This window comes from Ornithorhynchus anatinus, chromosome 3 (assembly GCF_004115215.2).
Source record: "Ornithorhynchus anatinus isolate Pmale09 chromosome 3, mOrnAna1.pri.v4, whole genome shotgun sequence".
Lineage (NCBI taxonomy): Eukaryota > Metazoa > Chordata > Mammalia > Monotremata > Ornithorhynchidae > Ornithorhynchus > Ornithorhynchus anatinus.
In genome coordinates, this window is record NC_041730.1 from 84,044,912 (window position 1) to 84,065,955 (window position 21,044).

At 43.7% G+C, this 21,044-nt stretch overlaps 1 protein-coding gene across 10 annotated transcripts in view; it reads right to left on the bottom strand.

The window, feature by feature from the left end:
- CCSER2 (coiled-coil serine rich protein 2) overlaps positions 1–21,044 on the bottom strand; it is a 207,692-nt gene that overhangs the window by 114,525 nt on the left and 72,123 nt on the right. The gene's annotated exons all lie outside the window — the stretch shown is intronic.

Sequence of the window (21,044 nt, forward strand, 5' to 3'; positions counted from 1 at the left end):
TCCATACACTTTGTTATCTGTAACTTAGTTCAATGTGTGTCTTCCCCACTAGATAGTAGGAAGCTCTCTGGGGGACAGGACTGTCTTTACCAATTCTCTCAATCTTATTTATTGAGTGCTTCCTTTGTGCAGAGCACTTTTCTAAGTGCTTGGGAGAGTATGATATACAGTTAATAGCTATTCCTCCTGCCCACAGTGAGCTTAAAATCTAGAGGGGAAAATATAAATTAATAAATTACGGATATATACATAGATGCTGTGGAGCTGAGTGACGACTAAAGGGTGCAAATACGTGCTAGGGTGATGCAGATGGGAGGGGGAAAAGCGGAAATGAGTATTGTATCTTCCCAAGTATTTACTAAAATGTTTTCCATGATTAGTGCTCAACATAAAGCCACTGATTGATTGATGTATACGCAATTTACTTCTTATCCCTTCATGTGCAATAAAAACTTAGGAGATTTTGCTCCTGATATTGAATCAACTGGGTTCACCCTTCATGGTTTATAATTTACAGCCTTCATGACTTGTTAGAAAATGAGTGTTTCTTCCTCCTATCATCTCTCTTTACCCCTCCAGGCCAGGATCCTGAAACTTCAGGACCAAGGAACTGTGCCAAGGAATTGATCACAAGCTGACAAGTGGCGGGGCTGGGATTAGAACTCATGACCTCTGGGGTTCCTAAGTCCAGGTTCTTTCCACTGAGCCATGCTGCTTCTCTGCATCAAGCGCTTAGTATTCATTCATTCATTCAATAGTATTTATTGAGCGCTTACTATGTGCAGAGCACTGTACTAAGCGCTTGGGATGAACAAGTCGGCAACAGATAGAGACAGGCCCTGCCGTTTGACGGGCTTACAGTCTAATCGGGGGAGACGGACAGACAAGAACAATGGCACTAAACAGCGTCAAGGGGAAGAACATCTCGTAAAAACAATGGCAACTAAATAGAATCAAGGCGATGTACAATTCATTAACAAAATAAATAGGGTAACGAAAATATATACAGTTGAGCGGACGAGTACAGTGCTGTGGGGATGGGAAGGGAGAGGTGGAGGAGCAGAGGGAAAAGGGGAAAATGAGGCTTTAGCTGCGGAGAGGTAAAGGGGGGATGGCAGAGGGAGTAGAGGGGGAAGAGGAGCTCAGTCTGGGAACGCCTCTTGGAGGAGGTGATTTTTAAGTAAGGTTTTGAAGAGGGAAAGAGAATCAGTTTGGCGGAGGTGAGGAGGGAGGGCGTTCCAGGACCGCGGGAGGACGTGACCCAGGGGTCGACGGCGGGATAGGCGAGACCGAGGGACGGCGAGGAGGTGGGCGGCAGAGGAGCGGAGCGTGTGGGGTGGGCGGTAGAAAGAGAGAAGGGAGGAGAGGTAGGAAGGGGCAAGGTGATGGAGAGCCTTGAAGCCTAGAGTGAGGAGTTTTTGTTTGGAGCGGAGGTCGATAGGCAACCACTGGAGTTGTTTAAGAAGGGGAGTGACATGCCCAGATCGTTTCTGCAGGAAGATGAGCCGGGCAGCGGAGTGAAGAATAGACCGGAGCGGGGCGAGAGAGGAGGAAGGGAGGTCAGAGAGAAGGCTGACACAGTAGTCTAGCCGGGATATAACGAGAGCCCGCAATAGTAAGGTAGCCGTTTGGGTGGAGAGGAAAGGGCGGATCTTGGCGATATTGTAGAGGTGAAACCGGCAGGTCTTGGTAACGGATAGGATGTGTGGGGTGAACGAGAGGGACGAGTCAAGGATGACACCGAGATTGCGGGCCTGCGGGACGGGAAGGATGGTCGTGCCATCCACGGTGACGGAGAAGTCTGGGAGAGGACCGGGCTTGGGAGGGAAGATGAGGAGCTCAGTCTTGCTCATGTTGAGTTTTAGGTGGCGGGCCGACATCCAGGTGGAGACGTCCCGGAGGCAGGAGGAGATGCGAGCCTGAAGGGAGGGGGAGAGGACAGGGGCGGAGATGTAGATCTGCGTGTCATCTGCGTAGAGATGGTAGTCAAAGCCGTGAGAGCGGATGAGTTCACCGAGGGAGTGAGTGTAAATGGAGAACAGAAGAGGGCCAAGAACTGACCCTTGAGGAACTCCAACAGTTAAAGGATGGGAGGGGGAGGAGGCTCCAGCGTAGGAGACCGAGAATGATCGGCCAGAGAGGTAAGAGGAGAACCAGGAGAGGACAGAGTCCGTGAAGCCAAGGTGAGATAAGGTATGGAGGAGGAGGGGATGGTCGACAGTGTCAAAGGCAGCAGAGAGGTCAAGGAGGATCAGAATGGAGTAGGAGCCATTGGATTTGGCAAGAAGGAGGTCATGGGTGACCTTAGAGAGAGCAGTCTCGGTAGAGTGGAGGGGACGGAAGCCAGATTGGAGGGGGTCTAGGAGAGAATGGGAGTTAAGGAATTCTAGGCATCGATTGTAGACGACTCGTTCTAAGATTTTGGAAAGGAAGGGTAGTAGGGAGATAGGACGATAACTGGAGGGGGAAGTGGGGTCAAGAGCGGGTTTTTTTAGGATGGGGGAGACGTGGGCATGTTTGAAGGCAGAGGGGAAGGAGCCCTTGGAGATCGAGTGGTTAAAATAGAAGTTAAGGAAGGGAGGAGGGCAGGGGCGATGGTTTTAAGAAGGTGAGAGGGAATGGGGTCCGAGGCGCAGGTGGAGGGGGTGGCACTTGCGAGGAGGGAGGAGATCTCCTCTGAGGATACTGCAGGGAAGGATGGGAAAGTAGGGGAGGGGGTTGTTGGGGGGGAGGGGAGAGGCGGAGGGGTGACTTTGGGGAGCTCAGACCTGATCGTGTTGATTTTCGTGAGGAAATAGGTGGCCAGATCATTAGGGGTGAGAGATGGGGGAGGGGGAGGAACAGGGGGCCTAAGGAGAGAGTTAAAGGTCCGGAACAATCGGCGGGGGTGACGGGCATGGGTGTCGATGAGGGAGGAGAAGAAGCTTTGCCTGGCGGAGGAGAGGGCAGAGTTAAGGCAGGAAAGGATAAATTTGAAGTGTGTGAGGTCGGCTCGGTGCTTGGACTTTCACCAGCAGCGCTCAGCAGCTCGAGCATAGGAGCGTAGGAGGCGGACGGAGGAGGTGATCCGGGGCTGTGGGTTAGTGGAGCGAGAGCGGCGGAGGGAAAGGGGGGCGAGAGAGTCAAGATGAGTAGAGAGGGTGGAGTTGAGAGCGGAGACCCGATCGTCAAGAGTGGGAAGAGAGGACAGGGCGGCAAGGTGAGGAGAGATGCTATTGGAAAGACGGATGGGATCGAGAGAGCGGAGGTCTCTGTGGGGCAGTAGCGAAGATTTGCAGGGGGAGGGAGTGTGAGAGATGAGGCAGGTGAGAAGGTTATGGTCAGAGAGAGGGATTTCAGAGTTGGTGAGGGAGGAGATAGTGCAGCGGTAGGAGATGACGAGATCGAGGGTGTGACCGAGTCGGTGAGTGGGCGCGGTATGGTGGAGGAGGAGGTCGGCAGAGTCGAGGAGGGATAGCAGGCGGGTGGCAGAGGAGTCGTCGGGTACATCCGTATGGATGTTGAAGTCTCCAAGGATCAGAGTGGGCAGAGAGAAGGAGAGGAGGAAGGTGAGAAAGGAGTCAAGGTGGTTGAAGAAGTCGGAGGTGGGACCGGGAGGGCGGTAGATGACGGCGACAAGTAACTGGAGTGGGTGGTAGAGGCGAATGATATGGGCTTCGAAGGAGGGGAAGGAGAGGGGGGGGGAGGAGGGATAGTGCGGAAGCGGCATCGGGGCGAGAGGAGGAAGCCGACGCCTCCTCCCTTACCGGTGAGTCTGGGGGAGTGGGAGAAGGAGAGGCCTCCGCTGGAGAGAGCGGCGGCGGAGACCGTGTCTTCGGGAGAGAGCCACGTTTCCGAAAGGGCGAGGAGGAGGAGAGAGCGGGAGAGGAAAAGGTCATGGATGAAAGGTAGCTTGCCTGTGATAGAGCGGGGGTTCCAGAGGCCACACTTGAAAGTAGCTGTGGGTGCAAGGGGAGGAGGGGGGGAAGGGCGGGGGGAGGGGAGGGTTTGGATGGGAAGGAGGTGGCGGGGCCCTGGACGAGGAGAGGGGGATGAGGGGTGGCGGTGGGACAAGAGGACTGGGATGGGGCATGGGTGGGGAAGAGAGAAGGGGGGAGGGGGTGAAGAGGGGGTTTGGTGGGGGGAAGAGTAGGGGGAGGGGGAAGAGGGGTAGCGCTGGTAAAGTGGGGTTCTAGGGCGGGAGAGAGGAGGGGGGGAGGAGACAGAGGAGAGCGCGGGAAAGAGCTGAGCGAGAGAGGGGAAGGGGAAGGGGAGGATAGGAAGGGGCGGGAGGGGGGAGGGGGGGAGGAGGGACATGGCGAGGCCAGAGAGGTGGGTGGCAGCACTGACAACAATAAACAGTAATAAACGAAATCGGTAATATAGCAACATGATACAATATGATACAATACAGTGGTGCTAATATAGCAACATGATACAGTATGATACAATATAGTCGTGTTAATAAAAGGGGTGATGACCAGGGTCGGGGGTAGACTCGATTAAGGGGCGACCTGATCAAATTCAAAGTCTGACGACAATAAACAATAAAAAGCGAGATCGCAAATATAGCAACATGCTACAGTAAGGCACACTACAATAGTGTTAATAAGCAGGCGATGACCAGGGTCGGGGGACGAGCCGACCCTACCCGATCAGACTCAAAGTCAAGCGGCCAGCGGCCGAGAGAGTCCCAGAGCTCATGACCAAATAACCCTGTGGCGGCGGGGGGGCCCTGAGGTTGTCCGGGGTGGGTGGCGGCCGTAGGCGGCGGCTAAGGTAAGGTAACATGGTGAGAACAGTGCTCTGCATGCAGTAAAGGCTCAATAAATACGATTGAATGAAAATATGTGTGGCACACCGTGAAATTCAAGCAAATGTGTGTCTGCGAGGGGCAGTGTGGCTCAGTGGAAAGAACACGGGCTTGGGAGTCAGAGGTCATGGGTTCGAATCACAGCTCTGCCACTCATCAGCTGTGTGACTGTGGGCAAGTCACTTAACTTCTCTGTGCCTCAATGACCTCATCTGTAAAATGGGGATTAAGACTGTTAACCTCACATGGGACAACCTGATTACCCTATATCTACCCCAATGCTTAGAACAGTGCTCTGTAAATTGTAAGCACTTAAATACCAACATTTTTATTATTATTTTTATTTTCAGGTGGACGATCTATTCCCAGCCTAAAGAACTGCAGCAGCATAAACACTGGGTCCAAACACCGTCCCTAGGCTGGCTTTTGCCTTGGTTGTCACTGGGGTCTCTGCCACCCATGAGTGTCAGCTAGTTTTCAGGATTTCTGTTGGGCCTGTCCACCTTGCAGAATGCCCTGGGAATTACACTCCTTCATCACTAGGCTCAGTAGCCATTTTCTAGCTCTCTTTAGAAAATAAAATACACTGTGATCCCAAGATTTTAAAAAAATTGACCAAATCATTGAAATATACTTTTTAAAGTGATGAAAAGCACCATACAGTCACCTGATCGATAAGCAATGTAAATACGTGCCAATAATAAATTATTTTAGGATGTAGATACTGAATTTTCAAAGTGGTGTCTTTTACATGTACTAAGCAAGGTATTAGTACCTTGTGCTATATACTAGAGTTCTATGCTAAATAGTTAATCTGCTGCTGTAGTATAATTCAATTAGAATCAAAACGTGGACCATATGCTTGCTTTGAAAATAAATAAGTAAAAACATTATTCAGGGTTCAAGTAGAGAACAGAGCAGGTCTATTCAAAGAACGGTCTTCAGAACTTTAAACATTTTTTTGTTTTGTTTTTAATTCACCGTAGTTAAAAACACCGGCTGACCCTCTTGGCAAACGTAAAGATCAAACAACCCAAAAGACCTATCAAACTTTGGCAGTCATTTTTGGAACTATTCCTAAAAAGGATTTTAAACATTTAGAAAACTATATCCACTGGTGGATATCTACTCTAATCATGTTTCCCTATTATGACAAATTTGACTCTGATGTAATGAGTTTTTTCAAAACTAAATAATAGAATATTTCACTGCGCATATTTTTCCCCCAGGAAACCTAAACAATTTCAATTTATAAACAGAAGGCAAATCTTTGCTGGGTTTTTTTTTAAGTCAGCCATAAAAAAAGATATGGCTTTCATGACAAATGACACCTCCCTTCTTTAACTTCAGTTTGAAATTGAGAAGGCATATTCAAATTTTTAATACTAGTGACAATTGTGACACTTGTTAAACACTATGAGCCAAGCACTGTTCTAAACACTGAGCTAGACACAAAACAGTGAGATCAGACACAGTCTCTATCTTCCACAGACAAGCTATGAGGGTGGGGGGAATGGGTATTTTATCCCCCATTTTACAGAAGTGTAAATGGAGGCACAGAGAAATTAAGTGATTTGCCCAAAGTTACCCAGCAGGCAAGTGTGGAGCCAGGATTAGGACCCTGGCCTTCTGACTCCCAGGCCCATGTTCTTTCAAGTAGGCCACGCTACTATTCACATCTTTCACACAGGATTTAAAACAACGGGTGTCTTCCCTAGTCAAAAAACAAATATAATAATAATTATGGCATTTGTTAAGCGTGTACTATGTGCAGAGCACTGTTCTAAGCGCTGGTAGATACAGGATAATCAGATTGTCCCACGTGGGGCTTACATTTTTAATCCCCATTTTTGCAGATGAGGTAATTGAGGCACAGAGAAGTTAAGTGACTTGCCCAAGGTCACACAGCAGACAAGTGGCGGAGCCGGGATTAGAACCCACGACCTCTGACTAAATATGAACATCCACTAAGTAAAGGTTATGAAATTGTTACGTATAGACCAGAATTCTATTCAAAGTTTCATGTAGTCTACATATTCTCACTGAGGAACTACTGAACGCATTCTACTAAGACATTGTTTTGCCCTACAGTGTGCTTTAAAGAATGGTAATCATGCTTAAAATTTGACAAAACATTTTCACTTTTTTAAAAGGAAGTAAAAATGGACTCTGGAACTACAAAATAAAATCAGTAAACATGTTTCCTTCATTTGGAAAACGGAGGAACCAAAATACATAGTTTAGACAGGTCTATATCCAGAAACAATGATGGTAGTTTAGAAGCAAAGTGGCAATTAACAGGGGAAATAAATAGCAAAGACCAGTATTTTCCTTAAATACTAAAAAAGCATGTCTGAGCCATCAAAAAGGTTGTATCATAGTATATAAATAGCCATTTTGTTTGAGCTTGCAGTTTTAGAGAACCAAATAGAGAGTGGACCCAAAATACTAGAAAGTTCAAAAGGTAACAGGTTAGTGTCTGCCAGTTTCCAAAATATGCGGTACATCAATTTGCACTACCAGCTACTAAAGATATCATTTTTTTATCTGAAATTGATTCTCCAGATACTGATTTTAAAAGGAACAAAAAGTACAGGAAGGAAGAAGCCTTTGCCCATATTTGTAGGAAAACAAGATGTGAGAGAGAATTTGACAATTCATCCATCAAAGAATGTTATTTATTTATACTATTGTCTCTCTCTCCCTCTAGACAGGGACAGGGTTTGATTGGGAAGATGGGATGTTCACTTTTGAATACGTTCCATTGGAGGTGTCGGTGAAACATTCAAGTACAGCTGTCTTGAAGACAGGAGGATTTGCAAGATTGTAAAGAATGAGAGATAGATTTGGGAGCCATCTGCATAGAGAAGGTGTTTGAAGCTGAGGGAGTAAATGAGTTCTCCAAGGAAGTGGGTGTAAATGGAGAGTAGAAGGGGGCCCGAAACTAAGATTTGAGAAATCTTCATTGTTTGGGGGTGGGATGCAGAGGAGCCCTTGAAAAAGATGAAGGAGCAGCAGTAAGAGATATGGGAGGAGAACCAGGAGAGAATGGTAAGCTCAGAAATGTCAAATTTCTTAAGCAAGTCTAAAAATAAGTTACAATAACCCAGAAATTAAACATTAAATCCCAGAACACCAAATGAACCCATTTTGTTGGGTGACCGTTGAAGATTCACATTCCGATTTTAACCTACTCTATAGAGTTTGTCTTCAAACTATACAGCGCAAGTCTTTCACATTCTATCTTAGGACATTGATCAAACTACTTCTTGCTCTTCTATTTAGCCAGCATGTATTTGTAGAAAATACCTAGTAGTCTCATTTTCCTTCTGCCTTTCTCTTTTGCTGACACCTATGCAGCTAAAGAAAGTTAACAGCACATTCCTCAGTAGACTTGTAAAGTTCAGTATCAGTATTACCATCCACAAATGTGAAGGACAACTAAATAAATATAGCAGCATATCATCATGTTCTCTGTCACTGTTATAGGTTCTTCATACGGGACCATCTATTTACTCTCTCTTCTCTTTCATTCTCATTCATTACTGTTTGATAAATGCTATTCTGTAGTTTCCTAGTTTTCCTTTTACATCATTATGAATATAACTCCATTCCAGGATGGGGTCCAAACCACTTCTCTTTCTCTTCTTACTATTCACCCTAACTGCCACATAAACAAAAATATCTTCCTGCCAATACCACAATTCCATTAATTTTCTGGTGAGCTCCTGATACGTTATGGCTAGCCTTTCATCAAAATAGCAATCCTTTCTAAAGCAAACCTTTCAAAGCAGAAAAAAGTTGGAAAAGAAATGAACATTTTTATACAGCCCACACACATTTTATTCATCCAAGTGTTTTCAGCACTCCAAATTACAAAAACTTTCAGCTAAATCATGAGACTTCTTTTTCTCTCTGAAATACCAGCTTCTTCAGCATAATGTAGCAGTGAAATTATAGATCTGCTTATTTTACCAGTGGGTAAGCCAGTAGAAAATAAACATGTTGCAAATTCAGCATTAGGAATTAATTGCAAAAGCAAGTAAATATATAACACCAAATTGGAAGAAGCAAAGCTTCAGTTATTTTTCTTTAAAGCCCAGAGAAAACGATAGTTCAAAATGACTCAGAAGTGGAGACACACTAACTAGCATAGCATATGTCAAATTACTTACCTCTATATAGTATGTGTCCAATGCTCAAAACACCTGATGGCACCAGTGTCTATCTTTTGTTATTCAAGATGATACTACTGATGATGAGGTCCTACCTCTATGTGCAAATACACTTGAAAAGGATAAGAGAGCATACTGATAGCCTTCTGTCTTCCACATGGCTTGAATAAACTTAGAATAATAATAATTACAATGGTTCTCATTATGGGCTTACTATGTGCCAAGCCCTGGGTTAAGTGCTGTAATAGATACAGGTTAATCTAGATGGACACAGTCCCTGTCCCACATGAGGTTCGCAGTCTAAATAAGAGAGAGATCAGGTATTTAATCCCCATTAAACAGATGAAGAAACTGAGGCACCGAAATTAAATGACTTGCCCAAGCTCATATTGAAGACAAATGGCAGGCAGAGGCGGAAATAAAATCGAGGTCCTCTAACTCCTAGGCCCATGGTCTTTCCCCTAGGCCATGCTGCTTCCTAAAGTAGCTTTCAAATTCATGGCTTCACTTCCCAGGAGCCAGGTGAAACATCTAGGTGATGTAGAAGCAATGCCACTGCACTAAACATTTTAAAATAAAATATGCAGGTTTCAACTTCCATTTAATAATTAACAATAATCATGGCATTAGTTATGCACTTACTATGTGCCAAGCACTGCATTAAGTGCTGGAGAAGATGCACGATAATCAGTCCCACATGGAGCTCACATTTTAAGCAGGAGGGAGAAAAGGTAATGAAACCCCATTTTACAGGTGAGGGAACTGAGGCACAGAGAAATTAAGCAACTTGCCCAAGGTGGCAAAGCCAGGATTAGAACCCAAGTACTCTGCCTCCCAGGGCTGGGCTCTTCCCACTAGGTCGCTCTATTCCATTTAAGATGGTTTGGGCCCTAATTATAATTTACAGACATTTCTTACCTCAAGACTTTGGGTTCTGATGGATGATACTCCTGATATGTCTACATTTCCACTTTTTTTCGGCTTTACGTGATCAAGACTGACTTTATTAGAAGAGCCTCCTTTATGGGATTAGCATCATTTACTGCCTCAGATAGTGAAATGCTTCACTGCTTGACAAGTTGTCTGTCCTTAGAGACTCCACTGGGTGATCAATTTTGAAAACTAATCCCCAACCTCTCTCAATCCACCCCTTTCCCAACTCCCCTCTACCCATAAATCTGAAATTGCTAATCTTATTAGGGAAATTCCTAAGAGAAGCATGAGAAGCAGCATGGCTTAGTGGAAAGAGCAGAAGGACCTGGGTTCTGATCCCAGCTCCGCCATTTGTCTGCTGTGTGAATTTGGGCAAATCACCTAACTTCTCTGGGCCTCAGTTACCTCATCTATAAAACAGGAATTAAGATTGTGAGCCCTAAGTGGGACAGGGACTGTGTCCAACCTGATCAGTGTCACAGTGCCTGGCATATAGTATGTGCTTAACAAATACCGTTTAAAAAGAAATCCTAAAACTTTTTTTTAAATTCTGCTTTCCAAAAGGATTAGTCACCACTTGAGACAAATCAGCTCCTGCACATTTGAGAGAGGGAACACTGGGCTGAAAGAAGAAATGCTGGGAAATCTGCTTCATTAAGTGCCTGGGGAGATAATATTAACCAGGGAGCCTGGTTATCATCACCAAGATTGATAGAATTTGTTGTTTCCCTTGTGCCCCCCAAATGTATCTCTAATCACCAGCTTCGGTGTGCTCTCCCCTACCCCATGTCCCTGAATTTACCTCCTCTGTCGCCAGGGTTTCCCAGTGGCCCCTTCCTTCCTTCTCACACCAAGCACTCCATTTTGATTTTTTGTTTTGTTTTTTAACGCTGACAGTTGTACAGTCAGTATACATTTTCAAGAACATGAATGTAGAGATATCACTCAGCTGTAATGGACCGAAATCACGTTTTCACGTAATTTGGATAAAAATTGGTTAAATGGACTTGGTTCAGAACCAAACTCCCATTTGTGTGCCTATGAGAAAATTTATAAATTTGTGTTTATGCCATTTCAATTTACTAAAGCAGTTTTCAAGAACCAATTGCATCATAAAACCAAGGATTGCTTTTCTTTCTTCTCAGAGCTGAACTGTCTCTAAACTACATTTTTTTCCTAAAATTTCATTATCTATCTCAATGCACAGGACCCTTCGAAGGGACCCAAGGCCTAGATACAGTCATAACTTTCAAATATCTACGGTATTGTGATATTTTATAAGCCAGTGCTGTTCATCAAAGAAAAAAGGTGCCTTTATACATAGACGGAACCTTTCTTCAAAATGCTCAAGTACTTTACTAGCATCCACATACGCTTTTGCAGCATCTCTGCTTTGAAGATATGTTAATCCATTTGTAAATAGTGAAACTAAGGCAAAAAATGTAAATGATTTATCCAAAGTCGTACAATACCCAAAATTCTAATCTGATTCTCTATCCACCAAATTATAAAGCGACTATAATGCCATAAAAGCTAGAGATATTACATGCATTAACTGCTGATGTAGCCCAAGATCTTCAAGTCCCAGCAGTGTTGCATCCAATCACTGCAGGGAATTAAATTCCCTCTCCACTCCTGCTTTTTGCCCTGTCTCCACATCATCGCCCTGAAATTGGTGATTTGCCAGCTGGGTTTCAGAGAGAGGTGGCACAGATGGAGCCGGAATGGAAGAGATGGCGCTCTCTTCTCTCCTGCCTCCAGTCCTTTCTGCCCTCAGCCAAACCAAGAGAAACCCGATCAGTGGTCCTCAGGCCTTCCCATTCATTTAAGGGGGAAGTGCTGTCCATCACAGCTGGAAATGCCCCTGGGCTACAGAATCTGACAGGTAGCTATAAGGGACAGAGGGGCTGGCAAGAAAGAACTTCGACCTCTGTGAGAAGCAGCATGGCCTGGTGGAAAGAGCATGGGCCTGGGAGTCAGAAGGACCTGGATTCTAATCCTGGCTCCAATACTTGTCTGCTGTGTGACACTGGGACAGTCACTTCACTTCTCAGTTTTCCTGCATATAACCCAGCCCATAGTACAGTGCTTGTCACACAGTAAGCGCTTAACAAATACCGCAATTATTATGTCAAATGGTCAAACTTGAATCGGCTCGCCGCCACCTAGGGCAGGAGAGAGAAGCCAGGGCTCGGTATCTGGCCATCGGGCTCCCGCCTGAGTCCTCTAACATTTTTCTGTCCTTTCCTGCTGCAAGTGGTGACAGTGGAACACAGCTTGAGCAGCTGCTGTACAAGTCCCTGGTTAAATAAAATACTGGGTAGATGGGTGGAGAGGGACGTGCTTGGGATTCATTCACTCATTCAACTGTGTGCAGAGCACAGTACTAAGCGCTTAATATACGGCGGATGAGGACAGTCTAGGAGTCATGAGGGGGCAGGCAGCAGTGAACCTACGAAGTGGATTGTAAACTCCTTGAGGGCAGGGATCAGGTCTACTATTTCTGTTGTATTCCCCCAAGTGCTTAATGGAGTGCTCTGCACACAGTAGTTGCTCATTGATCGATTACTTTATAAGTTATCTCAAGGGGATCGGTTGTGATGTTGGGGTTTGCTAAGTAACAGGAAACAAATTTTATTTAGGCCTACAGGAAAAGGTATCCCACAGCATGACCGTGCCCGATCTTCTAATAACTCAAAATTACCCAGGCTTTCAAAAAGACGTATTGTATGTATTCTGGGATACACCTGTTTGGAGATTAGCTTCATTTGTCCTTCTTTTGAGATTTAGTCAAGAAAGATTAAAAAATATGAATTCTAAGGTTAAAGGCATCTTGGAAAATCATCAGATGTAGATACTGTTAAAAAGATTTACTAAAGATATTAGGCATTTTAAAATGGAAAGAAAGAAGCTATGAGGGTACTATTGATAGATAGGGAAGCAGCTTTGCCTAAGGGAAAGAGCAAGAGCCTGGGAGTCAGGGGACCTGGCTTCTAATTCTTGCTCTGCTACTTGCCTACTGTGTGACCCTGGGCCAATCACTTAACTTCTCTGTGTCTCAGTTACCTCATCTGCAAAATGGTTATTAAACTGAGAGCCCTATGTGGGACAGGGACTTGTCCAACTTGATTTGCTTATATCTACCCCAATGCTTTGTACAGTGCCTGGCAAGTAGTAAGCACTTAACGAATACCACAATTATCATTATTATTACAAATTGTAGTAAGGCAAATACAAGAAGAATTGAGGAGAAATGTCTGCCACTAAGTATTGTTTTAAACAAAAAATAGCAAAGGAGCACAGACCAGGGCTCCTTCCTTGTCCTGAAAAGCCCGTGGCGGATCGTCACTCAATTATTCATAACAACCATGTCTATCAGATCAGGTATCAAACTGTTTGCATCTGAATTACGCTTTCCCTAATTCATCTGGCCCACTAAAAATATTCCAAAACATGACATCTGAAGTCTCACTGTAACTTATTTATCCAAATTCCTAGACAATTACTCATGAATTGCTGCAACCAGAAGGCTGCAGCCTGGAAAGTCACGCCTAACGGAGACCAGAAAAGGAATATAAACCACTTGTCTTAAAAAGCCAGGCAGTAAGAATGTGCTGAAGAGAGTCTGAAGAAAAGCAAGGCGATGAACCTGTCTGTACGAGGAAAGCCGCACCCAAAATCAACACAGAGCTAAACACTGTCACTATGCAACAACTGACACGGAAATAGAAAATTGAATCAAGAAAGCCACCACATCCTTTTGCAGATTGTGGCAGTGGGATGTTCAGACATAAACATCTATAGAGCTGTAATGTTATCCCACCTACTCAAACACAATGAGCAATCAATTAATCGATCAATGGTATTCACTGAGTGCTTACTGGGTGCAGAGCACTATACTACATTCTTGGGAAAGTAAAATAGAGAGCTGGCAAACACGATCCCTGGCCACAAAGAGCATACCGTCTGCTGGAGGAGGCTGACATTAAAGTAGTTTAGGGATAGAGAAAATAGTAGGTAGTAAACAGTAGAATAAAACTTGAAGTCCCCACAGACGCTAGCGTACATCACCTCTGAAAACTTCAATCCGCATCACTTACAGGATGACAAACAACTCAACAGGGCCACAAATGCTGTTGTTTGTGGCCCTGTTTTGCTATATGTTGTCTTCCTGTTTGTGTTCCTACAATGATATCCTAGGATAAGCAGGGTGGCCTAGTGTAAAAAGAGCAGGGGCACATCAGAGGACGTGGGTTTAAACCTAGTTCCACCACTTGTCTGCTGTGTGACCTCGGGCAAGTCTAATCACTTCCCTGGGCCTCAGTTACCTTATCTGTAAAATGGGGATCAAGATTAGGAGCCCCACTTGGGACAGGGATTGTGTTCAACCCAATTATCTTATATCTAACCCAAGGCTAAGAGCAAGGGGTTAAAAAACACCTGATATTCACCCCACACATACAACCCCACAGCACTTACATAAATATCTTTAAATATATATTATAAATTATTTATTCATATTAATGTCTCTCCTCCTCTAAGCTCATTGTGGGCAGGGAACGCTTCTGCTAATTCTGTTGCATTGTACTCTCCCAAGTGCTCAGTATAGTGCTTTGCACACAGTACGTGCTCAATAAATACAACTGACTGAAAAATACCATAAAAAAAAGTCATGATCTATCAATGCAACTATGTGTACCACAACAAAGCCTCGATGAATGGGACCTGTGAGGAGAACAAACAATAGTAAATCATAAGATCCTCCACTAGGTCACTTGATCCTTGAGGAAGGAGATTTTTGTCGACCAATTCAACTGCACTGCACTCTTCTAAGTGCTTAGAACAGTGCTCTGAACACCGTAAGCACTCGATAAGTACGACTGATTGATGGATAAGTAAAATACTCAAACAACTACTTGATGGTGAACGGAAATTGGCAAATGAAAGCCAAACAGACTGAATGCCTCAGGCAACATTGCCTTAGCCGAAAACCAGGTGTCAGTTGCTGCAGATACAGCGGTATGGCACACTGCAAGCATAAGACGTCGAGGCATCACTATCCCCATCAAAGGTGGCAAACCACACATTTGACAGATCAAAGGATAGTCTCTGTGTAGAAAGTTTGATCAGTATCCTGAGTTGTGTATAGCCTTTTCAGTCACATCTGCAACCATACATGAATTTCACCATCAGCGGTGTCTCCTTTGATCAAAAAGGACAACTATATCATTGTCATTTACATTGAGCTCAGGTTTCGTTGTATTTGTCGAATGTTCCTGTCATCCCCAAATACTTCCATGGCTTTTAAAGGTTCATATTTGCATCTTTTGAAATTTTTAATATAAAATAATATTCACTCAAAACTACAGGGGAAGGCTTTTCGTGACAGTTTTTCAATTACAATTTGATTTTAGAAGTCATGAAAACATGTTAGATGGGCCTTTGTCAAAATTCAGATATAGTATATACTCATCTATATGTTGCGATCCAGCTGGTGCTAAATGGAGGAAAATTGTAACAGAAAGATGCATTGGCTTGACTGAAATTCAGCCTGCCGAAGACATCTGTGCTACAAGATGATTACATTTTATCACTGGATGGCAATAAAATTTTGCTATGCCATTAAATTATACAGAGTTGTCATGTTATTAAACATACATACTTAGGCTAAGGAATTGACATCTATCACCTAACATAACATCAATATCCTGACTACCATTACTGGTCTAAAGGGTGTGAATGTTTCAATACTCACAGCATCTTAATACTGGAAGCAAATGTTAAAGAATAACACTACAATAGGTGCGGCCCTAGATGCATCCACTCCTTCAAACCAAGAATAATTTCTTGCCTTAAGCAAAATACGTTTTTCAAGAGCTGAAGAAACACTGAAACAACTTTTAAGATACTACAGAACTAGAATGGAATTGTGATTTGCATTTTCTTAGAATTTTCCCATTCAGTCTTTTAAAATAACATTTTTCAGAAATTACCAACTGGAACATGACAACAATCATCAAGTCTAACCCAATCACAAAAGGTACAGATGATCACTGTCAGTAGGTATTGGGTAACTACTAGCAGAGTACACTATATAGGCAGTTCTAGAACATGGGGATTTTGTTATTGCTATGGAGAAATTGTGTTAGAGCATTAAAGTTTTCACTGACGCCACCAGCTTGCAGGCAACCATTTATTCTGACGATGTTTCACACTTTTGTCACATCGTCAGACTGCCAGAAGAAACTTCCCTGATTCCTCAACAGGATTCTATCCAAAATGTGCAATGAAAAGAGTGTTACAGAAAACTGACTGCACTAGGAGCTTGGGATCATAAAACAGAATCGGAAGACACGGTCCCTTCCCAAGAGAAGCTTACAATCCAATGGGATTTTTTTTTCCATAAAATAACCCAAAATCAAACCATTATCACAGCAGATGAGCACTTAAAAGCTAGCCCCACTGACTGGAGTGAATACAATGATGATGATAGGACGATGAAGTTGAAATCTCCCATTAAGACTCAACAGACAGACAAGCCTCTCTGAGACTTAAGGAGGACCGAAAAAAGAACTGATTAGAGTTAAAGTGTCTTTTTTACAGTATTTATTAAGCCCCTACTATGTGCATGGAACTCTACTAATCATGGGGCAGATATAAAATAAAACCAAGGGTCTGTCCTACATAGGACTCACATCTTAATCCCATTTTACAGATGAAGTAACTGTGGCAGAAAGAAGTGAAGTGACTTGCTCTAGGTCCCACAACAGACAAGAGGAAGAACTGGGATGAGAACCCAGGTCCTCTGACTCCCAGGTCTGTGTTCTTTCCATTAGGCCACGCTACTCCTTTTACAGCACCATTCACTCTCTCTCGTCTCTGTCGTTTTTGTTAACGTTGGTATTTGTATTTGTTAAGCGCTTACTATGTGCCGAGCACTGTTCTAAGCGCTGGGGTAGACACAGGGGAATCAGGTTGTCCCACGTGGGGCTCACAGTCTTAATCCCCATTTTACAGATGAGGTAACTGAGGCACCGAGAAGTTAAGTGACTTGCCCAAAGTCACACAGCTGACAAGTGGCCGGTCCAGGCTGCCGTTCCCACGGCAGCGTGAAGTGCAACCAGCGAGGAGTCAGACAGCAATGAAGCACACTGTGAAATCTATGCAAGGAGGCTTTATTCCTGCTCAATAAATGCCACTGATTGATTGACTAGAACCCAGGTCTCCAGATAAGTCGAGTTCTGCTCTTTCCACTGGACTAATAGGAAGGCCTAGTTAGTAAGCAGCATGGCTTGGTGGATAGAGCATGGGCTTGGGACCGAGAAGGTCGTGGGTTCTAATTCTGGTGTTGCCACTTGTCTGCTCTGGGACCTTGGGCAAATTACTTCACTTCTCTGTGCCTCAGTTACCTTATCTGTAAAAGTGGATTAAGACTGGGAGCCCCATTGTGGGACATGGACTTTGTCCAACACGATTTGCATGTATCTGCCCCAGTGCTTTAGTACACTGCCTGGCACATGGTGAGCACTTAAATACCTTTTTTATTATTATTAATAAACAACTTTTCTTGCAGAGACACTGCTCAAGGGCAGTGTCTTAGTTACATCCTCCTACAGCTCTTGTTTATTAATGAGCTGTAGTTTGACTGCTCCATTACTAAAATCCTCCACAGCTTTTCCCCAGACCAGATGACCATCAAATCTAGCCTCTGTTATGCAGAGACAGAATTTCTACAAACTAACCCTGAGAGTTTCCTTCACATTATTCAACTGAATTTTCATTTCCTCACAATATTTATATCCCACAATACCCAATCTTGACCACACTTCTTCTGGCCAAGGGAGATTAAAGAACACCCTCCTCCACAGCCAAGCAATACTCTTATCAAATTGGCTTGAAGGACCCTTTTACAGAGGCCTACAATTGATCGTATTGTTTCTAAAACATTGCAATCTCCTCAGACCCAGAGACAAAAAGGGCAAGCTCAAAAGCAGCCTGGCCATGCAGTGAAGAAGCTATTTTCTTCTCCATTAACTCTGATTTTTCTCTGAGAAGCCTTTATTTTGAAAGCATCTGAGCTACCCTGACAATAGCAAAACCTAAAATAAAGAAGACCATCTTATAAAGACTATATTTTGGCTTCACAATCCTTACAATATGAATCTTCAATCTTGGTGATTTCAAGTCAGCAAAGCAGTGACCTATTTCTGGGTGCTGTTTGCATGTCTTCCTTTGTTCCAATTCTGATAAGGTAAAACTTATTGAGATAAACCATTATATTCAGGATGCCTCACATCTTATGTAAGTCTCAAGAAACAAAAGTCACAAGTCAAATTGGAGACCATAATTAAATTAAACGTCACTTGTACTCCATCCTTTGCTTTGCCTAAAAAGAGCCCGTTGCCGGGGCAACAACTGCAATCAGCTTTTCAAACTCAATACCAGAGCATGTATAAGCAAATTGTTACAGATATCTGATGTAACCTTCTCTCAAAAACAAAATTAATCAGTTTATTGCCCTGGCCATCATGGAAAAAAAAATCCATCGGCTGTCTCGCCGAATGTAATGTAGATCTATGAAATATGATATAATTTTATAGAGTACTATTACCTACTCTAAGGAGTAGTTTGATGCAAATGGAGGCACTATTAAATGTACAGTAGATCTAGAATAATGACAATGTGTGAATGTGGATATAAATGAACTGGCTTCATTTTTTCAGCATTGAAAATCTAATCAAGAAAGCCAGCATGTCCACTGGGAGACTCAAAGAGTTTGGGCCACGTGGCTTCACGCCAAATCAAAAGTCTACAGAGCTATAGTGTTGCCTGGCCTCTGGATCCACACAAAAATGCCCCATCTGACTCCTGGAGGAGTTCCATGGACAACCCTCTTGGACCATACCTAACATCAAATTGAGAAGCTGGGATGACAAAAAAACAAAATTCCAGAACAAACAATCTACCAAAACAAGGCCCAGCTGTCTGCCCCACTTATAAGTCTAGGAGAATGGTTCTTGGTTATGCACTGCCATAACCAAAAAAAGTACTTAACCACACTAGGGCACAATGTAAAAATGTAGAGAAGCAGTGTGACAACGTTAAGAGCACTGGCCTGGAAGTCAGAGGACCTGGGTTCTAATCCCAGCTTTTCCATTTGCTTTAGGGAACTTGGGCAAGTCACCTAACTTTGTGCCTGTTTCCTCATCTGTAAAATGGGGATTAAATCCTACTCTCTCCTCCTGGGATTGTGAACCTCATATGGGACAAGGACTGCTTCTACCTCAGGATCTGGCACACAAGTGTGCAACAAATACCCACCGCCTAGCCGCCCCCGCAAAAAAAATATAACAGATGTCCAAAAGTAGTACTTGTTACACTTGAACAAGCTAGATGCATTCGACAACCCCTGCCATAATTGATAGCAAGCTACCTGATTAAGGACAGCTCACGAAGGTAGCTGTTGGATATATCTATTTCTAGAGGGACTTTTCTTCAGAGTTATCTTTCTGACACTGGAAAATACAGTTTTCATTTTTAGTCCTCTGAAACATATCATATACTGATAACCCTACCCTGGCCTCTAAAACAAATCTTCTTTGCCAGTATCAAGAGGATAGCCTGAATAATGATGAGGAAAATGAAAAATTCAAAAAGGATCTAGACCCAGCTATTAAAGCAATACCAAAATCTGACAGGTTGGTTGTGATGGGGGATTTTTCAGCAAATGGGTCGGTAGAGATGTCGAAACTTGGATAAAAAAAAACCTCAGTAGGCCATACGAGACTGGAAAGGTAAATAACAACGGTACCCTGATCAGAGAGTACTACAAACCTCAGTATGTAATTACCTTTACCACTTTCCACCTACCCAATAAGGGGAAGACACCCCCGATGCACCCAAGGCTAAATAAAGGCACCTGAAACACAGGGAACTGAAAAACATAAGGATCACTGATGCTAGGCAAGATAAATGGCTGGACAGTTCACCCTTGGATACACAACCAATCATATATATTGAGTGCTAGGTGTGTGCAGAGCACAGCACTTAGAAGAATACCATATTACAATATAACAGATACATTCTCTTCCCACAACAAGTTTACAGTATTGACGAGAAGGCAGACATTAATATAAATTAGAGTTGTGCATAAGAGCTGTGCACCTCAGGAGGGGGTGAAAAAAGGGGGGGATGGTGAATATACTCCAAAATTCTTGTAGCGACGCATTCACTTTACCAAAAATGACCATCCAAGCCACTGGGACAGTTCAATATCAAACTATAGAAGTCTTAAGGCTTAAGGTGCTGTACTTAAACTGTAAACACAATAAGGAACTGTTTTTCCATGCACATAGTGTACAATGTGGTTGGTTCCACATCAGTCTTTACAGAGGAGTTAGAATGGGAAAGTTAGAAAGGGGGCAAGGACTGGGGTCTACGGAAAATGGGTAGGAATACAGTTCTGGGGATAGGAAGTTAGGAACAATGGTTAGGGTGTGAAAGGAATGAGGGAAAGGCAGAATGTAAGCTCACTGCGGGCAGGAAATGTGACCTTTATTGTTATATTTTACTCTACCCCAAGAGCTCAGTACAGGTTTTGCACACAGTAAGCCTGGGATGGGGCTCCACATGACTATGGGAGGCATGGACAATCAATCAAAGGTATTTACTGCACACTATGTGCAGAGCACTGTATTAAGTGCTTGGAAGAGTTCAATATAACAGAGTTGGTAGACAAACTGAGCAGGTATGTGGCACGCTTTTGGTGGGGGGAGGGGAGGATGGAGGGGAAGAGAGGGGTCATACAGGTTAGCACAGTAGCTCAAGTGAACATCTGTAACCTAAATAAAGCCATGTATTATATAGCATTTAGATTACGTACACAGCTGTCTATGGCAGGAAAGGCATGAACTTCGGGGAGCGTTATTTTAATTGCTCTAAACTGAAGCAACTGTACTAGACCTGGAACAGAGGTTGCAGTACTCACTTGTTTTACTCTCATTTGGTGCCCTGGAAATCTGTGTACATATAAAATCATAAAAGGGTCCTGAGTAGCAGTCTGACTCATTACCCCTGAGTCTTCTGATTGTCTCAAATGGCTTCCAGACGGGGTAATTGGCTGAAAGAGGGGCTCCCGGCCACCC